General features: G+C 42.2%; 1 protein-coding gene across 1 annotated transcript in view; it reads right to left on the bottom strand.

The window, feature by feature from the left end:
- Cdh11 (cadherin 11, type 2, OB-cadherin (osteoblast)) overlaps positions 1 to 23,731 on the bottom strand; it is a 157,060-nt gene extending 133,329 nt beyond the window's left edge. The window contains exon 1 of the mRNA XM_005388459.2: positions 23,524 to 23,731. The gene's annotated coding sequence lies outside the window, so the exon portion shown is untranslated. The remainder of the gene's footprint in view (positions 1 to 23,523) is intronic.
- Between the last annotated feature and the right edge of the window lie 300 nt (positions 23,732 to 24,031).

Raw genomic sequence — 24,031 nt, forward strand, 5'->3', positions numbered from 1 at the left:
TCTATACATCAATGTATATATGCCAAGTATGTGTGCATAGGTGCATGGTATACAAATGTTTCTGTTCATTCTTGGATTATTGCTGAAGGTATTGATCCCTTTGTAAGACTCTGGGAGAAATTCCACTAACATCAATTGTTAAGCAGTCAAGTGTCCACCTTGACACTTCTGCATTTTTATTTTTATTTTGGGGTGGTTTTATAACTATGGGTATTTCTCCTGTTGCTTTGGCCACTAGAAAACAGTGCTCCGTGTCACAAATAATGGTGCACTTTCCAGTGAAGGTTCTGGGTCCATTTTATAACCTCACTCGTCCTCTCTTTCTCTTCACCCTAACATCTTTAAACCCTCCTTTTGTTGAAATCTCAGTCCATTGCTGGTATTTATGAAAGCTACTTTGACTCCTCTGAAGAGCAGGAAAAGCCATAAGTAAATGGGCAAGTACAACGACCACACTGCTTGAGCTGTTCACGTGACCAGCCATGGAGAATTTAATCCTGCTCCTCCTGGACATCCATAGTGGTTGATTTGTATCGGAATAAACAGCAACTGCTTATTAAGGTAGAGTTGGTCCTGTGGTTTGCCCAAGGAGCATACATTCTTCACACAGATGTCTAGCTTATTAACTATGCTTTCAGTTACACAATATCCAGCAAGGCCTTTGTATGATTCTAAACGTGTGCCTTATAGCATGCATTAGAACATTGCCACCTGACATTACCCCCTGAATTATACCATTCTTCAGACTATTAGCATTTCAGGATTGTATCTATGATTGTCTTATGTCTGCCTAGTACATAGTGCCTAACCCTGTGGCTAGCATACAGTAGACATATTGGTAAATGAATGCATGCTTGCTAAAGTAACTACTGTGTGTACATGTGTGTTTGTGTGCCTGGGCACACATACCCGTATATGCTTGTGTCTATATGGCTGTATAACACCTATCAGGCAAGACTTACCACAACTTATGAAATAGTGTATTAGTATTTCTAGGGCAGGTAAATACTAGGCACATTCACAAAGCTCTGACATAATAGAGCTAAGGCAGGGACCCAAGTCCACCTAATTCCTCGCTCTTCTAAGTTTGCTACACTATTTGTCACTGTCACACCATACTGCATTTCAAGCTAGAAACACAAGTAACTGGTTGTACACAAAGATGTTGCCACACCTGGAGAATAGAGCCGAGCTGAGTAGCAGGAGATGGCCAGTCATATTCTCACACTGTTCAGTGACAGTTACAGTACTTTGAAAGTGTAGCTTTTTGTAAACCTACTCCAACATCTGATACAACTTGTGGATTCACAAAACAATAATAGTTAACTATTTTCAAGTCGGAAGTATACCTTAGTGGCATAGTACCTGACTGCCAAGCATGAGGTTGTGAGTTCAATTCCCAGTACCAAAAAGGAACTATTTTGAATGGTTAACTTTATGTGTCAATGTTCCTATTTTATTCTCCTCAGTTATACAATAAAATGCTTATTTACGTAGTGTCAGGAAGGCATCTTCTAAATGAAATCACATTACAGTTAGTGTAAGTGAAGAGGATTAGTCTAGGTAATTTAGGCAGGCCAGATCCAAGTAGCTGAAAGGCCATGAGAGCAGACCCCAGGCTTCGCAGGTAAAGGTGATGGGACATCCACCTGTGGGCTGCAGCTACAGACTCTGTATCAGAGGTTCAGTGTGCTCTTCATGTGTGTCTGCTCCATGCACGTCACACTTGTCCAGCCGAGGCCCTTGCTATGGTCTAAACACACCCTCCAAATCCATATGTTGAAATATACTCAGCATTGTGGCAATCCTAAGAGGTAGCAGTAATAGGAGGTGATTAGTTCATGAGGCCTCCGCAAGATTGTTCCCGCAGTGCTCTATAAGAGACCTGAGGGAGCTTGCATCCTTCTTTTACAATGTAAAGTGAGATGTAAGTATCTTTGAGAAATGAGCTCTCATTGGACACAAAATGTCAACACGTTGTTCTTGGACTCCTAAAGATGTGAACAATTTCTGTTGTCAATAAAGTATCTAGTCTAATGTATTTTGTTATAGCAGCCCAAGTGGACTAAGATACATTACAACCTCTTAAGCCCATACCTAGTGCATACATATATATGCACTAGTGCATATATATATATATATATATATATATATATATATATATATATATAAACTTACAAATACTGGTTCTGTTTACCCATCAGAATATTGGTTTTTACCCATCGGAATACTGTTTACCCATCGGAATACTGATAGATACATGTCAATATTTGCCAATGGAAACCTAAAAAAATTTCAAACTCAAGGAAATGAAAGAGGTTAGCCAACTATTCTAACTTCCTGGAATGATAGCTGCTGTCTTACCTTTATTCAAAGGTCAAACTTCAACTTGTTCCATAACTAGGATACTATGCTTCCTGCTTGCAACTATTTTTTTACAAGTTTCTGGCAAAAGTAATTCACAGAAGTCTATTATTATGTTTCCATAAAGGCATTATTGCAGAAGGCAATATGGATATCTTTGTAATGCCTCTCCAGTTTGTTACTTTCATCTGGTTATTTTACATGCACACACATATTCAGCTACTGGAAAACTGTATTTGTAAGTTTTGAAAATATTATTTTATGCCACACAAGCACTAACACTTAAGATAATATATTTATTGTAAAGATTAGAGTTTGGGGCTTCATGAAAACCTGGGTTTCAATCTAGGTGAAGTTGGACAAATTAGCATCAATTAGTCTCAGTTTCCTCAAATGTGGAGTGAAAATACCTAATTACTATGTACAGATCTCCATGAATGGGAGCTTTCATCACCCTTCAATCACAAGTCTTTAGTTTCACCCTCATTCTTTAGGGCATAGCTTCTCCAACTTAGCATTATGGACACTTGGGCCAGACTATCTTTTTGTAGAGCTATGTCCTATCTATAGTACATTTAACTACATCCCTGGCCTCCACCCACTAGATGCCAGTAGAATATTTTTCCCAGTTGTGGTAAGACAATCTATTTGGATACTGGCAATTTTCCCTGCAGGCAAAATTGACACAGATCTAGGGATTGCAATTATTATGAGTATTTGTGTTTCTTTTTATTTTTCTACAAGTTTTGAGTATACTGTGCATACACAAAAGGGACTCTGATTTTTTTTAACGAAGGAAACACAGGTAATCAGCCTTACGATAAAAATAAGAATAGTACCATTGCATCTCACCATGACAAGCCTCTTATATTCCCTTCTGCCAGGCACTACTGGGGATTTTTAGAGAAAGAAATTAAGACATAAATTATAAAACATGAAGAAATTTAGAATGGGAGTCTGTAAACTAGTTTTCTGTGTCATCTAGCCCAAGCAACAAAGTCCTGTGAGGAGAATAATCTTATCAGAAGCCACCATAGGTGAGTGGGTGACCCACCCATACCCAGCCTAGGATTGTATTACCATTTGAATATGCTTTGGCCTGCAGAACTTATGTAAAGATTTAGTCAAAATTATATGTTAAGGGTATCAAGAGGGTGGAAACTTAATCTGACTATGGATTTTAGAGATGGGGTTTCAGAAATGTGATCAGCTTAAACTATGTTTTCATTTGAATGAGTGTCCCTAAAAGGTCTGCATAGGTAAATACTTGGTCCACAAGGTTATATTTGGAGGTGTTCTGGAGTTAAAGAAGCAGGACCTAATGAGAAGTCTTTAGGTCACTGGGAATGTGTCTATGTGTCCTCAATTTTTTTTTTTTTTGTATCAGGAATCAAACTCAGGACCTTGTGCTTGCCAGGCAGGTGCTTGCACCACTGAGCTATATCCCCAGGCCCTCTATGTGTCCTCAAAAGAGACTGTGGGACCTGATTTCTCTCTTTTTTCCTCTCTCTCCCTCACCCTCTCTCTTCCTCTTTTCCACCATGATGTGCTAACTGCTTTGGGCCATTTGACCTTGGACTTGCCCGCTGAAAACCATTAGCCAACATAAGCCTCTCTTTGCTTCATAAGTTTCCCATGTCAGACATTTCTTTTCTTTGTAGTAATGTGAAGCTGACAAATACATTGAGAAAAAAGTTGTCTTCCTGAGAAAAAGACCTTTCTTAAGAAAAACTAACAGACTTTGAATTTGAGGAAGTCAGAATGAGAGGGCAGCCAGGGGCATCCCCCACCAGTATGGCATTTATCAGTGATAGTCAAGATGGATGAGCAATTCCTATGTTTAATGCCCTCTGAGAAAACAATTTCATGCCCTTCCGCTTATAGCTAACACCTCTTATCCAGGGAGCAGTTCAGATTTAATCTAACTTTCTCATCTTGAGATGCACATTTAGCTGCTTTTTTTTTTATATTGTCAGAGGTGCAAATCTGATAACTTTCTTCCTCAAAGCAATCCCTCAAATATGTGTGGATTCTATTCTTACAAGCATCACCTCGAAGCTGTTATCCATTACTCAGAGGAGCTATGTTCTTGCAATTTTTCCCATGCCAACCACTTACTTACACAAACTCGTGCAAGTCATTGGCCCCTCAAAACCCAAAAAGACATGAATCCCTCTCTTAATACATCAGTAACAGGGACCTCCCCTGCCATATGGGCACCAAGAGACCATGAGAGAGATTGGCATGCACAACCATGTGACTAAAAGGTGGAGATTCTTCTCTAGGCAGAACCCTGACTTCTTCTGTGATGCTTCTTGGGTTTCCATTCTGGGGCTCCCTGCCAACCTTTGCATATCCAGTGCTTAGCAAAATTTTGCGAATTCCATGTCATTATTCATGAAAAATTTTAGTCATGATACTAATATCTTATCCTCCCCCCATTCTCTCCATTTATCCCTGCCTTATTCTCATTTTCCCTCTTTTTTCTAATTTTCTTTTCCCTCTTTTCTTCCCTTTCTTCTCCCTTCCCAACTCATTGCTTTGTAGGGCCCCAGTAATGGCACCTAAAGTCACTGCATTGTCCTCCTTGTCATGAATAGTGCCCCTCAGCTAGAATGAGCTGAGATGGTAGTGATTTTTTTCATTGTGAGAATCACTTCCTGACACCTCTCAATGCAATATTTCATGCATCTCATTTAGACTACTGAGGATTTCTTTGTTCCTGTTTTTGTTTTATTATCTGCTCTCTCAAACTAAATATAATATCCATGAGGGTGATACTTCATCCACACTGTCCACACTTACATCCCAGCCCAGCTAATTATCAATATATATGACTTTGGCCAAACAATGGATGTATGAGTGGATGAATGAATGGCTAACACATTTTTACTCTGATGGCTTGTTTTGATTCAAGGACACCTTTACTTACAGACATATCGCAATCATGAACCTAGCCATGCATTCCTAACTAAACTTCTTCTCAGGTTATGCAATGAAATTAAAGTATCACACACTCCTTTTCTGCCCAGCATCACAGATTATCGCCTCCAAAGGACATCTAAAGACCTCAGCTAACATGATCTTAAAGGAAACCTGTGAGTCTGAAAAATAAAGACATGAAAGAAACAACTTTAAAGGTACAAGTACTTTTTAATCTATCTTTATAATTGAGCCCTGTATTGTGTAGACTTCTGTGTAACTATAGACTCAAAACCTCACTTTAACTCATCACAGTGCATCAGTCGAGGAACAGAGAATGTGAGAATACATCTAGAAGGTATCATGCTTCATCCAATCTCTTCATACACCCACTCTCCTCAGATTCACATTCCTTTTTCTTGGGAGTCGGGTGAAAAGACTGTGACTTGGGAGGATCCCAATAAGTCACATCTTCTTTTATTCATACACTTGGGGAAAAGTTTTAATACATTCACTCTGGGCTTGGTCATATGTGATGTCTTAATGCCTTTGACCCATGGGATATAGACCGGTTGGATACAAATAAGTCAAAGAACATTTGCACTTCAAGACTTTGCTTTTGGAACACATGCTCTTGAAACATTTCCTTGTGGAAGCCAGGCACCATAATATAAGTCAAACAGCCTGATGAAGAGACTCTGAAGATGAAATCTATGCTTCCAGGTAAGTTCCACTGCAGCTCTCAGTTGTAGCCAGCACTAGTTTGCCTTCTATGACTGAGCCACTTTGGAAGTGGGTTCTTCAACCCAAATCAAGGTGCCTCATTTCCAATATGACATGGAACAGGCACAAGTTGTCTCCACTAAATTATGTCTTAACTTCAGAATTCCCAGCAAATAAATGACGCCTACCCTCATGATCCAGGTGTCACACCATGTCTGCCTCATGTTCATATTCCACGTGTCACACTGGACCTCTCTGTAACCTTCACAGGAATCTGACTTCCTGTATACACTTGGCATTGGAAGCCATTTGGTTTATTGAGTAATTGCATCTTCTTATTTGGCTTTGAATCATGCATCCTTCTAGGGTATAAATACACAATTTAAAGGACTTTACTTGAAATGAGAATAAACACAACACTATATGAGACGATATAAGAGAAAATCCTATAAATTTACTAATGTCAGATATTGACAGAATTGTTATGTTAACATTATTTCTGTTTTAACATTGTCCCTGTTATTATCATCATCTTTGCTATTAGAAGGTTAAAGTGTTAAGGAAAGACACACAGACAAATATGAAAAATCTAAATTCAAATTCTGCATCTTATTGTCTTGTACAGTAATAAGCACACTATGTAATCTGAGCCTTGTATGTCTCAGATTTTTGTTTCCTTCTCTAAAATATAGGGCTGACAGGGTTGTTTTGACTATGAAATTAAACAACAGTGTTTTCAACAAAGTATAGTAGATTTTTTAAAATTTATTACTTAAGTTGTTTCTTCCAAAATTCAGACCGGTACTATCTAGATGGCATCCACTAGCAACACATACAGTTGAATACTTAAAATATGTCTCGTCTCAACTGAGATTCATTATAAGTGTAAAATATACACCAAAATTTGAAGTTGTAGAATGAAAAAATAATGTTATACCATGTTAATAATTTTATATTGGTTATTAATTAATTCTGTCTTATTATGTTGTATTATGTTATGATATATTACAGATTTGCTTAACATATATTACTAAAACTAATGTCATTTATTTTTTCCTTTTAAAACTTGACTACTATAAGGTTTTAAATTATATATGTGATTCTCAACGGTGCCTTGTATTATTGCTCTACTGGACAGCACAGAGTTAAAAAAAAACTTAACCTGAAATTTCAATTACCAACACATAAAAGCTCAAAAACAAAGGATTTCTTGGGGAAAATTGAGCTCTTAATATCTTCAGAGTTATGCAAATATGATTCATGCTGGGAAAGAAAGCATTATTTATGTCAGTTTCTTTCTAAAGTCAAGCATGAAAGGTTCAGAGGTAAGGTAAAACCTCCTAAAACAGAAGGAAGGTTGGTACAGGAGAGGTGGTACCTCAGTAAATTTCAATGAAGGGCAAAAAAAGGAGAAAATGGTTTGAAGTCACCATGAGTATGGGCATGAGTGCCACTTTGTCACCCACTAGCCACATAAACCAGTGTAAGAGATATGAACTCATTCTATCTCCACTTCCTCTCTAAAGAACAGAGAAACTAATGTATTTCTAATCTGCACGTGCTGCCGTTGTTTAAGCATTCACTGTGTATTTGGTTTTTTGCAGATGTCCCTGTCATCTCGATGCTACAGGTGAGAAAACTAGACTGAAGGATGCACTACAGACATGGTCACACACATGGTGGTGGTGGCACCTGAACCCACTTCATATAAACCACCTCAGTCTTTGAGCTTTTCAGCACTGCTGTATACTCAGATCACACTTTGCTGTCAGGGGAGCAAAACAAGAAAATGAACACTGAGCATGCACCATGATCATCAAGGAAAGATAGACACTTTCATTGTTGTCACAGGGCTATGATATAGATTTTAACCCTGTCTGTGCTCACTAGCTCAAAAGAAATATCCAAAAAGACAAAGAGCAACAAAAGGTGACTTTGTAAAATCTTATATATTAACACCCTGAATTTCATAAGAATTGGTAATTGTTTTGGATAAATATATTTAAAGGTTAACCTACAAAATATGAAGCCCAGTGAATTCTGCACTAGCAGAGGAATAAGGACTTTAAAATCTATTCCCATTTGATCAATATAATAAGAGTCTTCTCAGGTATAATCCAAATGAATTTGAATTTCTAGGCTCACCCTTACAGTTTAAGTCAGAATATCTACATTTCAGCTAAAGTTCAAATTGCATAAAGATAGAAATATCTCAGGTTGGTTTTGTCCTTATTTGTTTGTTCATTTATTTGCTTTATAAAGAACCTATCAGGACACTGGGAAGTAGCCAGAGGTTGCATCAGATGAGGAGAAACGCTAGGGAACGTTTTCAGCTGGGATGAACTTGCAGTCAACATGGTTCCTAGGAGTTTCTCTATCTGTACTCAGGCACAGCACCAGGGTACTTTCACAAGGCGACGGTCACATTCCCTAAATTACTCAACCCAGCCCCTCTGCCACAGACATGATTATTTCCAGCAAACTCATTTCTTGTTCAATTTTATATGAAAATCAGAGTTCAAGTAGTACGATTTTTCATATGTGAGAGCATGTGAATGGCATCCTCAATGTCTCCTTTTAGCAGACCCAACCTAGTCTTGAAAGAAAATACAGTCATACTAGTGAAGTTACTATTTCCCAAGTTGCTCAGCTTTGCTTGGAAGTCAGCCCTGTATGAGGAAGCATACCCCCTGGGCCACACTGATACAATCAATGTCACTTTCTCAGAAGGAAATCATCCTCAGGAATAAATGTTAATCAAATCATTTTCCTATGCAAATGTAAAAACAGGAGAAACAGTATTAGAGATAGTATCAATATTTTCAACATTAAGCAAGGACAGACAATTCTTAAAGAATGATGCTATTTTCATGAATTTAATCAGCTCAAAGTCAGGCCCACAAAGTTTTTCTTTCTTGGGGCTGGGGGTTTAGCTCAGTGGAACAGCGCCTGTCTGGCAAGCACGAGGTCGTGAGTTCGATTCCCGGTACCAGAAAAAAAAACCAAAAAACAAAAAAAAGTTTTCTTTCTTCCTTGTTTTAATAACTGTTCACTTTTTGGGAGCCTTTGGCCATTACTAAGAACTAAGTTCTGAGTTTCCAAGAGTCTAACATCCATTTGCTTTTAATTATCCCCCCAAAATTTTAAGCCCAGGAGCTGGGTTAGGAAGAGAATAATACACATAGGGTCTGGGTCAATCAGGTGAACAAAATTTCTGTTTGGAGTTTTAAAACAGAGCTCAGCTTCTTTTCCCTGCCCCTTTTGAGGGGAGACAATATTCCATCCCAGTCCTTTTTCTTTCTACAGAAGAGGAAACTTGAGTCTGAACAAAGGAGTTGAGTTCATTTTTGTCCACAGTATGCTGCTTAAAAATCAAATGAGTAAATGGACAGAACCCTTAGTATTCAGATGGAAATGTCCTAACAATACAGCAGATAAACACAAAGTACGGGCACCTTAGTGGCCTTGGTGTCTTTGCCATGTTGGTGTCTGAAATTATATTTGTAACCCTAGCTTGAAGTTTCAGGTTTAGTACCTCTGAATGTCTTCCCAAAATCCAGTCTAGATCACTCTTTCATCTCTCACAAACCTTGATCCTTAAGAATGTACACTGCCACCCCTGGAATGTGATTCTTCTCTCATCTTTCACGTGCATCCTCTAAACTAAGGACCTTGCATCACCAAGAGTGGATGGCATCTGTTAGAGGACAATGATCGAATGCATGTGTCTTTTCTCAACAACTTCTGCAAACATACTGCAAACCCTGGGTACAAAATACATGTTGTGATATGACACTCTTTGTGGCTTTTTCCTTTTATCTATATCAGGGATAGACAGAAGTCAAAACTGCAGGAGGGAACATGGGTCTTGGAAACATAATTTCTTTCTGCCTAACACTTCCTTTTTAAAATGTTTAAGTTGTCTGAACACATCGCAGAAAACATACACTCTGTGTCATCCTTAAATCATCCTGGGTGGGGAGAAAGCCAAGAATCCATCAATCTTGGATTCCTTAGAAAAGTCACAGGAAAAATCTTGATCTTTCAGGTCCTGAATTCAAGTGCTGACAAAGGTCTATTATATGACGTCAGGCTCTTATCTTTGGGGTTGGGACAGTGAAATGAGATATCCTATGGAAGGCCTAGACTTAGGCATTCAGTTCAGCACTTCACAAGTATCTATGGACAATTGGTAGTAAGTCTCGTGAATCTATCCCTGAAAGGATCTTAAGTCCAACTCCCCATAACAGAGCAAGGGAAAACAAGGCAGCCCTCTGCTCAAACGTTTGCCTGTCCACGTACTAATATATGGCACCGGGAAAAGTTGCCTAATTATCCTTAATCTTGGAGTTTTCATTTTGTAAATGGGTATAATTAGCATCGCTACTTCATTGAGGTTGTACTGAAGATAAACTGAAATAATTCATAGAAAGGGCTGATTGCCATATATACACATAGTATACGCATGTAGTACAGGTCAGGACAGCTTAGCTGTTACAGTGCCACTAGCAAGCCCTGGATTCATTGTCTTCACCACCAAACCCTCCCTGCTGCTTTTCTGACTTAAGAGTTTCTGCCACTTTCTATCAGTTTCTTTCAGTGCTGGTTCAGAAAACATTTAATAAAGCACTGAACACATCATTCCATGTTCCATTTCCTTAAAAAGGTCTTCTGGGGTCTGGAGAAGAAAGTCCAACTTCTAAGAGACACTCTGAATGGTTCCAGAATTGCATCTCACTATTAGCCATAGGCATCTGTTCTGCCCAGATGAACCCAGTCTACACATTCACACCCTCGTGTCTTGTCCTCATGGCCCCTTCTCCAGAATGCTAACTTGCAAGGGTCAGAAAGTTCCATCCCAAGTGATTTGTGAATAAAACTTGAAGGCCAAGCTATTCTAAAGCTGGAAAGGACCCAAAAGGCCACTTTACAGATGAGCAAACTGAGGTTAATTGGCTTTCCCAAGGCCGCACAGCTATTTATCAGCAATGCTAGCACTTCACCGGCTGGTCTGCCTAGAGGGAGAGAACCACAGGGCAGCCTATTAGGAAACATTTGTCAGCAATTGGCCACAAACTTGCTGACAGGTGATCCTTCTCCATTTGTGAGAAATAGGACAGAAGTTATGCACCCAATAAGGAAAGGACATAAGGCATGCCTCTCTGGAAGTAAAAATCGGTTACCTCTCTGGCTTGTAATGCAGAGCACAGCTGGAATAGGTGGATGGGGAGAGGGCAGCTGAAATGATTCCTTATGATCCGATTCATCTCTTCCTTCAAAGGTATGGCCTCTTAGGCTGCATTAGGCTCCCAACTAATGCTCTGAAAACACTACAAAGATTTGCTGAAGTGGAAGATTCTCTGCAATGTTTGCAGTAGGAATGGTTATGAATAAAACACAAGAATCACCAGTGCATTACTCAGAAGGCAAGTATGCCCAGCTCTAAGTGCTAAATTGCAATTTTTGCTCTAAGATAATAACACTAATAGTGACACTTCACTTATATAGTGCCTTTAGGTTCCCCAAAATAATAATGAAAGTGAAAGCTACATCTTATACTGCCGCTGTGTCTATTTATGAAGTATATAGTGGAGTGAGGAAATTCTAGGCAGATCTCCCCTTACTGTTGAAATATTTTACAGCAAAGCAAGATGAATTATAATCGTTTGCATAAGTGAACTTCATCTTTCAATTTCACTTTGGAGTTTAAAACCACAGTTTTGCTGTAGTCAAAGAAATATTTGTAAAGGCTTTTAACTGTATGACTTTAATAAGTGGATAATAAAAAGTTGATAACTTTTGCTAATATCTTAACTACTTAGGCAGTCTCACCTAACTTTAGTTAGTCATCCTTGGTTGGTGGTCTGGATTTTTGTCCATGGTGACCAGACATAAGGCATTGCATAGCAACCGAAAGACATGACTCTGATTTTGTGCAGTCTAGTGACAACTGGGTTACATCTCAGCAAGTTGTTCTATCAGCAAAAAAAAAAAAAAAAAAAAAAAAAAAAAAAAAAATTAAAGGCATTATATGGTTCAATGGCCTCACCATTAAGACAGGCTCTGAAGATTCACTTTCATGTGCCCAACAATGTCTGGACAGCTTCTGTATATTTCAGCTTTGGTGGGTTTTGCCCTGGCTACAAGGCCAGAATGCATGGGCCATTGTCTAATACAGCTGGCAAGAAACCATTTGCCATCCGCAGGTCTATGTGTATGCTCCCTGCCACAGTTGATCCTACAAATGCTGCCCCATCCACTGAGCTGGCACTAGGTTTCTGCCCAGGTCCCAACAGGCTGCCCAATTATTTTTGCACAACCCAAGTTAGACTACTCAGTATTTCACAAATGCTCCTTCTGCTCCATCCTCACCCACCCCCATCTACTTACCAACATCTTATTCAACTTTCCACAAAAGAATCCACATCCAAATACCTCACTCAGAACCTCAGTGGGTTAAGTTCCTCTCAAGAGTCTTGCAAGGCTGTGTGAGTAAAGGAAACCTTTTGGGTTTCCCAGTTGAATACAATAGAAACAGACTGGGGGTGGCATGGTTGTTGCAGGGAACTTAGAGAAGTAAGCTCAGAACACCTCGGGGTTCCTCAGGAGGCTGCTGAGCACTCAGAACCACAGAGAAAACCCTGCTATGGAACCATATATGGAAACGCGCCATTGACGGCCTCACTGAACATGAAGAGCTTCCACTTACCACATCACCTCTGTGGCCCCTGCAGTCAGGTGCAGCTTTAGATGCTGCTCTAGTCACTGTTACTGTAGAATGACTAGAATAACCTCACCATGGCCAGGGACCCTGTGTGTGCATGCAGGCACCAGTGTGTCTATGTGTGCAGCAACATGTGTAAGATACTAGATACAAGCACATGTGTAAGATACTAGATACAAGTTCAAAACCCTGAGAAGTTGGGACTGAGTTGGGATTCTAACTTCAACAGGAACTCTTGAAGAAACTCTCTGGACCTTTAAGTCTCAGAGTAAAAGGAAGGGTCTCCTTTCCATAGAGAAATGTATCTGGGGGTTGTTCTGTAAACACAGGATGGGGATTCTATTGTGATGTGGTCAAAAAAATGAAGATGCAACCAAAATGACAAATGTACACTACATGAAATGAGGAACACAGAGAGTGCTGTCTTCCAGAGAGTGGAAACACCACAATAGAAGTCTTGTAGGGTTTAGCAAGTCTCTTTCCCTACTTCCATCTGGGCATTTTGCTGCTATTACTTTTTTCTGTTTTTGCCAAGCAAGGTTCATAATTGAGTAAATCAACACAAAGAATGAGGTTAGGAAGGACGGTGGGTATTCCAGACAACAGAATAAAGGTCTACACTTTCAAATGTTTAGATTCTAGATCAATGGATTGATCCTAAAATGTGAACTGTTACAGTGATAACAATTACCCCATTCCATGCACTGTCTCAAACATTCCTATGTGTTGCTATAATTTAATTTCAGAGCTACCTAGAAGGTAGATGCTGACTTTAACTCCTGTGTGATGGAGAAACTGAGAGACTTACAAAGCTGCTAAGTTGCAGGGCTGAGCTTTGGAGCAAGGCATACTGACTCCAAAGCCTACGGTAAGCAGAAGGTGCCTTATCACGTCTTATGTGCACAGGGACAGGTGGGAAAATGTGACTTAACAGCAGCACATAAGGAAAAACAAATAAACAAATAAACTGTGGAGCATAAGTCCTCTGGGTGATGTGGCTGGCAATAAAAGCTAATGTAATGTTGCCTCAGGATGCAATAAAAGAAGTGTAGAGAAGGGAGTTGCTAATCTAGAGTCTAGCTGCCTAGATTTTTGTCTTCAGTCCTTTCCTGAGAGGAGGGTAAGAGAAAAAATGAATGGGATGTTCAATCTGGACATGTTAAGAGTGGGAGAAAAATACTGAATAAACACTATGGAAGATAAATACTGAATAAACACTATGTGGAGAAAGTATTACATGCATTCTGAATGGCCTCAAAGCCTGTATCAAAGGCTATAAACTTTGGGAAGACAGAGTTTGGCTCAGCCTAAGGAAGTGTTCCCAGTTATGAAAGTTCTAGATGTATTACAGGTTTGTGTAAAGGGGCAGTGAGTTTTACATCTCTAGGGATATGACAGCCATCACTGGAACATGACAGCAATGATCAGAGCACCTGCTGGCCGACTGTGCTGGCGCCCCATGTATGAAGCAGCAGGATTTAGTTATTTCTTCCCCAAACTACATTTGGTCACTGAACCAAATGTGACTTGTCTTGCCTGTGGCCAATGTGTTAATATTTCCTCTGTAGCGTTTACTGTATGCAACCTCGAGGTTTTTTGTTTGTTTGTTTGTTTGTTTGTTTTTTACAGAGCTAATATTTAGTCTGCTGTCCATATTGCCAGCTCACTGGGATAAACCCCTGTGTTATAATTATTGATGTGCACCTAGTCAGCGGCTTTCAATACTGCAGTGACAAAGACAAAGTTTGAAAGAAATTCTCAACCAAACCAACAGAGTGCCATGTCAAGGCTTGGGGTCTGCAAGGTAAGAACACAGCTATAATGTGGGTCTTGAATTTCCCCTAAAGGCCCATATGTTAAAGGCCTGGGCCCAGGTGGTACTATTGAGAGAGGTGGAGACTGAGGAGGGGGTGGCTAGCAGGAAGGTGTGTGTTTGGGGCTGTGTTGTTGAATGAGACTATGGGACCGGATGTCTTCCTCTTGCATCATCCTTGCTCCTGAAGAGGAACTGGGCTATTTAGCTCCACTGCACCCTCTCAGAGTGATGTGCACGGCCCAAAGCAGCAGGGCCAGCAGTCATACACTGAAACTCCATGACTATGAGCCAAAATATACCTTTTCCACTTACAAATTCATTCTCTCAGGTATCTTGTGATGGTAAGAGAAAGATGACTAGCAAAGACCCATTTTGAAGCTTTTCTCTGGAGAACCTTGGAATGGAGATGACTATAAAGTAGGACAAAGCCAAAGACCAGGGTCAAATGGTACATTTTGCAAGATATTATCAAATAACCTTGGTTAAGACCATGGACTTCCAAATAAGACATTCATGTGAAAACTCATATATAGGTCTTACAACCTAAACTGGCCAAATTAATTAACTTTAAAAAAAAGGTCATGATTATATTTACTAAAATAAAAAGTGAGTTGTTTTCAATTACACACACACACACACACACACACTTGTGTAAAGAGACATAGAAAAGAGACTGGATTAAGAGCCAAGAAAGTTCAGCTCTTTTCCATCTGTCCCTAAATTACTGCAATCCTTATTCTTCTATGGGTGTCTGGACCCTCTGCTCTAAATGGAAGTTGATTAGAATCGCTGATGCTCATTTCATGATGGCCTGCATCTATTTCCTGAGAGTTCTACTTGAAAAACTAGGTCCTCTGCCCCCATTACAGGATGCAGTGGAATCAAGCACTCACAATGGCTAGACAGTCTGGAACTGGGAATCTCATTTAACCTGCCATGCGTTAAAGGGGAGAATGACAAGATAGTGTGGAGATACAGGACAGCTATGAGGATAATGGGTGGTCTGAAAACGGTATCCTAGCAGACTAGCCAAAGCTGTGAATGATGGCAGTAACAACATTATGAATGATGGGAGTAACTCAGCAGAGGTGTCTTTGAATCCCACCTCTGTCAAATACCAGCTAAGGACACTGGGAACATCTGCTTTTACCCCTTGTGAGATGTTGGCCATACTTATACCACCACATAGGGGCATTGTGCTAGTAAGTATTATATTATATAGAATCCTTTTTAGCATCATACTTGAAACTAGCTAAATGTTTAGTAAACCCTGGATTTAACCTATTATCCAGTGCCAGTGTCAAAAACCTGTAGAATTATTGGGAAAGGGGACAGAATGTAATTAGTGGGGAAAAGTCACAGAAGAGAGGCATTTTAGCTCCTCCTTTAGGAAATGGAACACTTTAATGAATGGGAGTGAATGAATCATCTGATGATCTAGGTTTTGAGAGGTAGTTAACATACTGTCATTGGGATATTTGAGAATCTGGACAATTATTGGCAAAAGCAGAAGCAGCAGAGAAGGGAGAAGCCCTCAGCCGGTCCCCTTATGGATAAGATTTGGGACCATGTAGAGTGGAGTGGAGTGCAGAGTGCAGCAATCAGCTCGGGGCTTTTGTCCTACAACTCTGTTCCTCTTCCTCCACCCCCACCACTCCTAGCCCTAACCCTAAGAGCCAGGGAGGCCCAGATGTGTGACATGCATCTGGAGTTATCTGGAATCCGAGCACAGTTACAAACCCACCTTCATCTCAGCTCTGTGAGCTTAAAGGAGTATCATGACCATCCTCGAGAGTCATTTCCTTTATTTTGTAAAATAGAGATGGTAGTTCTTCATTCTGGAATGGTTTCATAGACTAAATGGATGACTTGTGCAACACCTGGCACACAGTAGGATCTCAGAAAATTATCTCTCTCCTTTTCTCTTTCCCAGGAAAGGAGGCAGACAACCCGTTTCATCACCAAGCACAAGCAGGATGCAGCACAACCCCCATGTGGGGCAGGGGCCACAGGGGCCCACAGATGGAAACCAGAGTGCACCCTGGAAGGGCCAGGAGCCTCAGAAAGACCAGCCTGGCTGCAAAAGTGGGTGCATTGTGAAAACAGAAGCAAATCAGTAAGGATGACAAGAGGATGAACAGTCCTGGGATTTTTAACAAGATGCCAGATCATTGTGCCTTTGCCTCAGCCCATGGAAGACAGAAGGCATAAGACAGGATGAGGATTTCTTCCGATGCAGTCTCTTCACCGCTTAAAATTCTCACTGCTCAAACCCTTTGAAACCCCTAACTACAGTTACCTGAAAAACAAACAAGAACAGTCTTGAAATTGAGATGATTTACCAAAAGACTAACGATCTTTTAAGCTAGCCTGGAAGGGCAATGAGTCCTCTGTATAGGGAAGCGGACCTGTGATGGATATCTCCACACCATCTACTCAGCCAGACTCTCCAGTACTGTTTTACCTCGGGGTAACTTTCTCCAGCATCCCATATGTGAAACTAACACAGAGAAAGAGAGGCTAACGTACAAAGAGGCAGGCACTTTTCTAAAGCAGTAATTATCTCTGAAATTTAAAATCTTGACTGCCTCCTGAATATTTGAAGTGGAAGAGGAATGGCTCACTTAAATATATGAAATCATTCAAAAAAGGTAGCAGCTAATAAACGATTCATCGCTAATCAGAAAAGGCCTCCACCTAACAGAAGTGCAGTGTGGAATTTGGGGCCTCATCACTGCAAGGAAAAACTGCTATCTGTCACCATTAGTCTGTAAAACTAAATCCTGGGTCTGTTTCAGAGAGTGCAAATGGTCTCAGCATCTTCTGAGTTTTCTTAATGAATAGGGATGGGATTAAATTTTGATTTTACTTTTATGGTCATCCTATGACACAGATATTACTGCCAAGCTTCTGTGTCTCAGCAAGGTTGTGTAGGCTATTCTTGGGCACAGACTCTGTGAGCAGTGGATCTGGAATATAGGAGGCTGAGCTGGGACCAGGGTAAGGCAAGCTGAGTATTCTCTTGTGGACAAAATATAAGGTGAAAAAGGAATACTCAGTACTCAAGCTTAAGAATACTGAGTGCTATAATTCAAACATCAAGATTACTAAGAAAAAGGATCTGTGATGGGCTAAGATTAAATTTTTAGTCAAGACAGGGTCCAACCACAATTCCTTGCCTTAGCCACACTCCTCCACCTCATTTAGGTCCTGCTAACTCGTAATGCTGCCTCCAGCACTGGATAACTGCTCCGTGCCTTGAGCATGTTGGAAACCAGCCTGAACACTCCAGAAGGTGTTCACAGGCAAAAATCTGGAAAACCAAGAGTGGGAGCGGGTCCCAACAGTTTGATCTGAGGTATTGGCCCCTATTTATAGAAGATAAATTGCATTGATAACAGGGGCTCTACTCCAACTTCTCATGGTTTTCCCTCACTGAAGGAGACTAAAGAAGGCTGAGAATGGATCTCTATGAGTCTTCAAGACCAGGAAGGAGATTTCAATACTACTCTGTTTGCTCCGTGAAGTGGTCGTCATAGTACGGCCTGAAACCACATTCTCCAAGCAAACTGACTGTGGAGTGATAACATTAACTTCTTATAATCATTCTGAGACAAGGTGAAGACAGCCTTTTCTGGCACATGAGAGGGTTTGGGACAGGAAGTGAAAGTCTTCTTCACCTACAGTACCCAGGAAAATTCGAGAATAACCCCATGCCCATTCACAAATACTGCTTGAGGAGCACTTAGTTACAGAGTGCGTAGAGTAAGACCAGTCACTGTTCACTGCAGCCTGTGTAGCTGTTGAGAACAACTTCCTATATTTAGCGCCCCAAATGCTTTACATGAGGGTTTTGAGAGACATAGGGGAAAAAAGGAGACACAGAAACCTGTAATTTGTCCACTGCGAGAAACAGCAGTCTATCTCACACTTTTTCTTCTCACACTTTTTCTTCTCCTCTTCCTTCCTACTCCTCTCTCTCAGGTTCAGACCTCACTTAATATCTTGCTGTACCAAGCTCTCTGCCTCAGTAGAAACCTTAACCCTACAGACCAGGAGAACAATGCTCTCTCTCGGTAAGAATCCCAGAATCCTACAGTTGAGGAACAACTATGCCAAATAATAATGAAATTTTATCTCCAGGTCTAACAGTTGTGCATTACTCACAAGCACTTTAAATTTAAAATTGCTTTCTTTTTTGTAAGTTAAATAAACTGCCCAGTAGTAAGTGAGTATCGCTTTACAAAACACTGTCTTACTTTCCACTGAGTGACTTAATACTCTCGCCCATAATCCATTTGCATTGATCTCCTCTTCATCAACTCTCCTGGCATTTCAACCCAGCCCAGACTGCAAAGAATTCCACTGCTGAATCACCAGTAAGGCAACCGTACGCAGTTTCAAAAAAATGCTAGTAAGTACCCACTTAAAAGAACACTGTTCTTATTTTTAATAGCATTTTCCTCTTAATTACAATGTAGAACCAGTTTTTCTTTCATTCTGAACTTTCATAATGATCCTATCAAACAGCAACAAATATAAATTTGTGCAGCCTGAAATATGCAATTTAATCATAAGCCATAATTTCCATATCACTGAAGAGAGAAAAAAAAATCAAACGATTAAGCTCCAGTGCATAAGGACCAATCTTGAATTAAATTTTACTCTCTGTTAAAGTTAGATTTTTTTTACAACAAAATCAAGAATGGTTTAAAGGTAATAGTAAAACATTTACTGTTATATTAAAACTCCATATCCCGAAGTGTTTACCGAAGATCAAAATGATGTTCTTTTTTTGCAAATTAGAAATATCTTGTAGATGTCTTCAAAACCTCTCGACAGAATAGGCAATCATATTACAACAGTCTCACTAATATATCTCTTCCTTATTTATTCTGCTCCCTTTGGAGTCAGAAATGATGTCTTCCTGCCAGAAGAAAAAAAATCCAGCAAATCCTCCCAGATCACTGGCTCAGAGAGAACTAACCTTGTTTATTCTGCTGCCCAGCCCCCGCCCTGGCTTCTGCTCCATTTCTCAAGTTACAAGATTTTCCAACTTCCCAGCAAAGTCCAAAGTGGGAAGAAGAGACAGAAGGTAAGGAGATCCACCGCTACAAAGATGCTAATCCTGACAAATAGCTGGAGCAGGAGCCCGAACCACAGTTAGATTGAATTCGGTCTCTTCGGAGTGGTCCGGATAAGGATGGTGGTAACAAAACCGCTTTTCATGGTGCCCTCAAAAGCAGATGGGCTCCATGCTTAAAGTTGGAGAAGGGCGCCATTGCCCTCTAGTGGCCAGACGTGCGATCTTCCGCGAAGGAGCCCATTTCCAGAGAAGCACAAGACTAGCGCTGTCAGGGTAAAAGTATAGCAGGAAGACGGTTAATCATCCTCCTCGAGTGTTTTCCTTAGCCCTTCCTGCTCATAGAGGAGGTCGTAGACGGTTATCACAGTAATCCTGACAGAACAGCTCACTCCTACTTCTCCTGGGGCATTAGGATCTATCCAAGTTTCCCCATCTTTTTCTTTGTAATAGAACTGTTTTCTTTTCTTTTCTTTTCTTTTCTTTACCCCCCTTTCCTAAGCAGTTAAACCACAAAGTCCACAGGTCAACTATCTTTACATATTTCGGAGGCATCAACTTTAAATTGGAAAGTTTGACAACTCACCATCCTGCATCAATAAAGAATGGGAGTTCTTAACAAATTGCGTAAATTTTTGCAGAAACATTTCGTAAGGGAGAAATCCATCCCAAATACATTTCAGTCCCTTAAATCATTGGCTAGTCAAGATACACAATGCTTAAATTTTCTAAGGGGAAGTAACTGGGAACTCATTCACTTGGTAAATTTGATCGCACAAGGAAACGATTTGCTACTTGCTTTCAACTCTATAAAGCACTGCTTTGTTATTATTACTGAATGATCAGACGTGCCTATGAGCAAAGGGAAAGTATCAATATGGAAAGCAAAGTCACAGGAAATCGTTATGATTCTCAACTGTCTACCTGCATAAATATACTGAGAACGAAGAATAAAGTCGGCTGCAGATCTTGTTTCAATGTTTCTGGAAAACAGGTCGACTATAACATATCAAAGTTTATATGAACTGTGAGCTTCAGAAGTAACTGGTGTTCACAGGCGAGGTTCCAAGACACACCATGCTCCTGGGAGTGTAACTGTGCCATTGTAAATCAGGCCATGAGGTCAAAATCACGGCATTTCCCATATGAGGAACCCCAAACCAGAATCCTGACAAAGCAAATGAAAAACCATGAATTCTATTCAAAGCAAAAGAAAAACCATGAATTATGAAGACATGTACATTAAAAGAGCATGAAATTGATCCCTACTCCCCCAGTTCATGGCAGGGCTCTTCAGATCTGCCCTCTTCCTCCCACAAATGGACAATCAAACATATACATCTGAAGCCACTAGAGCAAAAGAGAAATATGAGTGCTGGGTCATATAAAATAGAGCTGTAACTTCTTAAATTTTTTCAAATTAACAGAAAGATTGCATCTTATAATTGAAAATAGAATTTAGGTTTCTAATAATTTTACTGTGTGGTGTTCTGATAAGAATGCTGAACATAATGAAACTTCTGAAGTGCTATCAAGATGGTCCACTGCTTCAATTAGAACTATTTTTAAAGCCCATTTTTCTCAGAAGCAATAAACTCAGTTGGAATAAATCTACATGCCTGGGCCTCTCCAGATTATCCCATCTCAGTCCCTTCTACGCATTTCTTCATTCGCCCTCCCTCAGAGTGGGAAAGGTAGCTTGCTTCTCTTTTTCCCCCAAAAATATAATAGACTCAACATATACGCAGACCTTAAAATAACAACTAAAGTATCGACAGTGAAGGTTATTATTAATTAGAAAGTGTGGCTGTAACACAGTTTTAATGTATAAATTTGCAATAACAGGAAAAAACCAGATGTAAGGCTCATTGTCACTCAGGCAAAGTTTCCTGGCCTCTTTCTAGTCCCCGCTGAAAACTACTCACATTCCTTTGTACTAGGCAGGATTGCAGTTTTGCAGGAAGGTCGAATTCCAGGGCCTACCCAAGATGAAAACTTGGACTCAGAGGTTGTATTTAAGGAATTTAATGTGGCTGAGGCTTCAGAGTCCCTCTGAATTGGCCACTACCCATGTCCCTTTGTTTTGCAACTTTTATTCCTTTGTTCTACTGGAAGATGACCTGGCCCCGTGCCGCTGGGGTTGAGCGGTGACATCTGTATTCCGGGGTCTGCACCTCCTTATTGGTGGGGGAAATAATTCCAAGATTAACGAAATGAAGGTCAGTCGTTTCTTTATTCTTTACCTATAGGCCCTGTAGGGCTCTGGGGCTGAGCCCAGCCTGGCAAATAGGCTGATGTGAGATAAGGATCCTCGTTCCTGAGAACACATCTGCGTGCCCATCCCCAGGAAATCCAGACATCCCGCAAAACCATCGATGTCTGCGGCAAGCCCAAGTGATAAGGAAATTGATCCAGCCTCTCTCACCAGATTAATTATCTTAGCCTCTCTGTGACTGAACCGAAAACTTACTCCCTACCAAATAATAAACCGATACAAATGATCAGAAGAACACAAGAAAAGGTTTCACAGTCATCGGAGCAAGATTTCTTCTGGAGGCAATGGAAAGGAAGACTTCAGGCAAATCTATACCCTGTGTTAATAAGGTTTCAAGACCCCCCACACACACACACACATACACAGCCTTAGGAGTCGAGGTCCTGCAGGAATAGCATTATTCAATTTCTTCCTAGCAGTGCGATGGCCTGTGAAATTCCTGCTGCATTATCATCAAAAGCAACAGGGCTTCCTTTTTCTAGCATCTAGAAAACCTTTCACCCAGGAGAGCCAGGAGAGAAGCCCCCGGTGAAAGAAAGCAGGGCCTTGCTGAGAAGGAGATAAGGAAGCTGTACCCGCGGGCCTCCGGGACCCAATTTCTCTGGAGATTCTAATTCCCAGCCCTAGTCGGCCTTTCTTAAGCTCCGCGGGTTGGGGAGAGCGGCAAAGGGATGCTCTCCTCTCCGAGGTCTCTATCCTGCTGGCTGTTCCGCGCTCCCTTCCTCCCTTCCGGCGTTCTCCTTCTCCGGGCAAAGCGCAGAGAGGGAGGCCGTGCGTGCTGCGAGCTGGAGAAGCTCGGCGCGCCCTGAGAGGAGACGCAGGCTTGGGGAAGGTTTGGTTCGCAAAGTTCACGTTCAGCCTGACCCGCATCGCCAAGCCCAAGCTCAAGCCAAGCCCGAGTCTCCGCGGTTCGCAGACCCACCCCTAGGCTGCTGGGAGCTTACAAACGGTCCCCCGAGCTCTCGGAGACACTTGGGCTGGAGAGCAGGAGCGCGCACCGCAGTAGCAGCCGCAGTCAGCGGACCCAGACCCCCACTATTAAAGTGCTCCACGTCGCCGCTCTACCACTGGCTCCTTCACCTTTTTGCTGGTCTCCCCCAGCAATCTCCATCGGAGGGACTGAGCCCCCGGGATCGCTGGGCACCCTGCAGGAGCCCCCGCAGAGAGCGGTCTCGTCGCTGCTTCCGGAAAGAGGCGCAGCGCGGGCGGGCTGGCACCGCGCTGGGGACGACTTTCCCCAGAGACACGACCGGGGGCAGCCGGCGCGTCCAGGGCTCAGCTCTGCAGTCTCTCCACCCAGCCGGGCGCAAACCCCCTGTGCCAGGGCCTGGGCGCAGACCCCGGAGGAGACCAGAGCCGAGCAGAGTGCAGAGCGCACATCTGGCGCCTCTGCCCCCTGGGCTGTCTGAGCCCACAGCTGGCTCCCTTCTCCGTTCTGATTTTTAAACAAATCTTTTGCACACACCCCACTTTGCACTAGTGAGGGCTCCTCTAGTTAGACACCGACCTCCCCCTCCCAAGACAGTCTCTTCGAGGAAATCGCCCCCACCCCTGCCGCACACACACTCCGAGGAACCCCATCCAGGAGAGAGCAAGGGACTGGCGGAGCGCCCTACCTGGGGCCCTCGCGGGTGGACGCGACCTCCAGGCCGGCGGGCCCTGGCGCCGGGCGAGCGCGGCGGTGTCAGCCCCGGCCCCAGTCCGGGTCCCATTCACAAGTCGGCGGCGGCTGCGAGCGGCCCCCGCGGCATCTGCTCCTCTGCCCGCGTCGCTCCCCTCTGCTGGCCGCGGCCGCGGAATGAGCCGCCGAGCGCGCTAGTGGCAGAAACGGGAAACCGGGGGGAGGTGGCGGGCGGTGGGGGGAGGAGGAGGGAGGCCGCCGCTGGGAGGGGAGGGAGGGCGAGGGGCGGAGAGCAGCCGAGGCTCCGAGACGCCGCGCGCCAGCCTCGCGGTGGCTGCGGGGGCCGACCCCGTCCCCGCCCCGCCCCCGGGGTTCCGAGCGAGGCCACCCCGGATCCGCGGCCGCCCCTCCCGCCCCGGGTCGTGGCGCTCCGGCTCCCTCGGGGCTCAGAGTCTTGGGCGACTGAAGTTGGGCTCCAGGGACGCACAGCCAGTGGGGAGGGC

Source organism: Chinchilla lanigera, unplaced genomic scaffold (genome assembly GCF_000276665.1).
Source record: "Chinchilla lanigera isolate Chin_1 unplaced genomic scaffold, ChiLan1.0 scaffold00032, whole genome shotgun sequence".
Classification (NCBI taxonomy): Eukaryota; Metazoa; Chordata; class Mammalia; order Rodentia; family Chinchillidae; genus Chinchilla; species Chinchilla lanigera.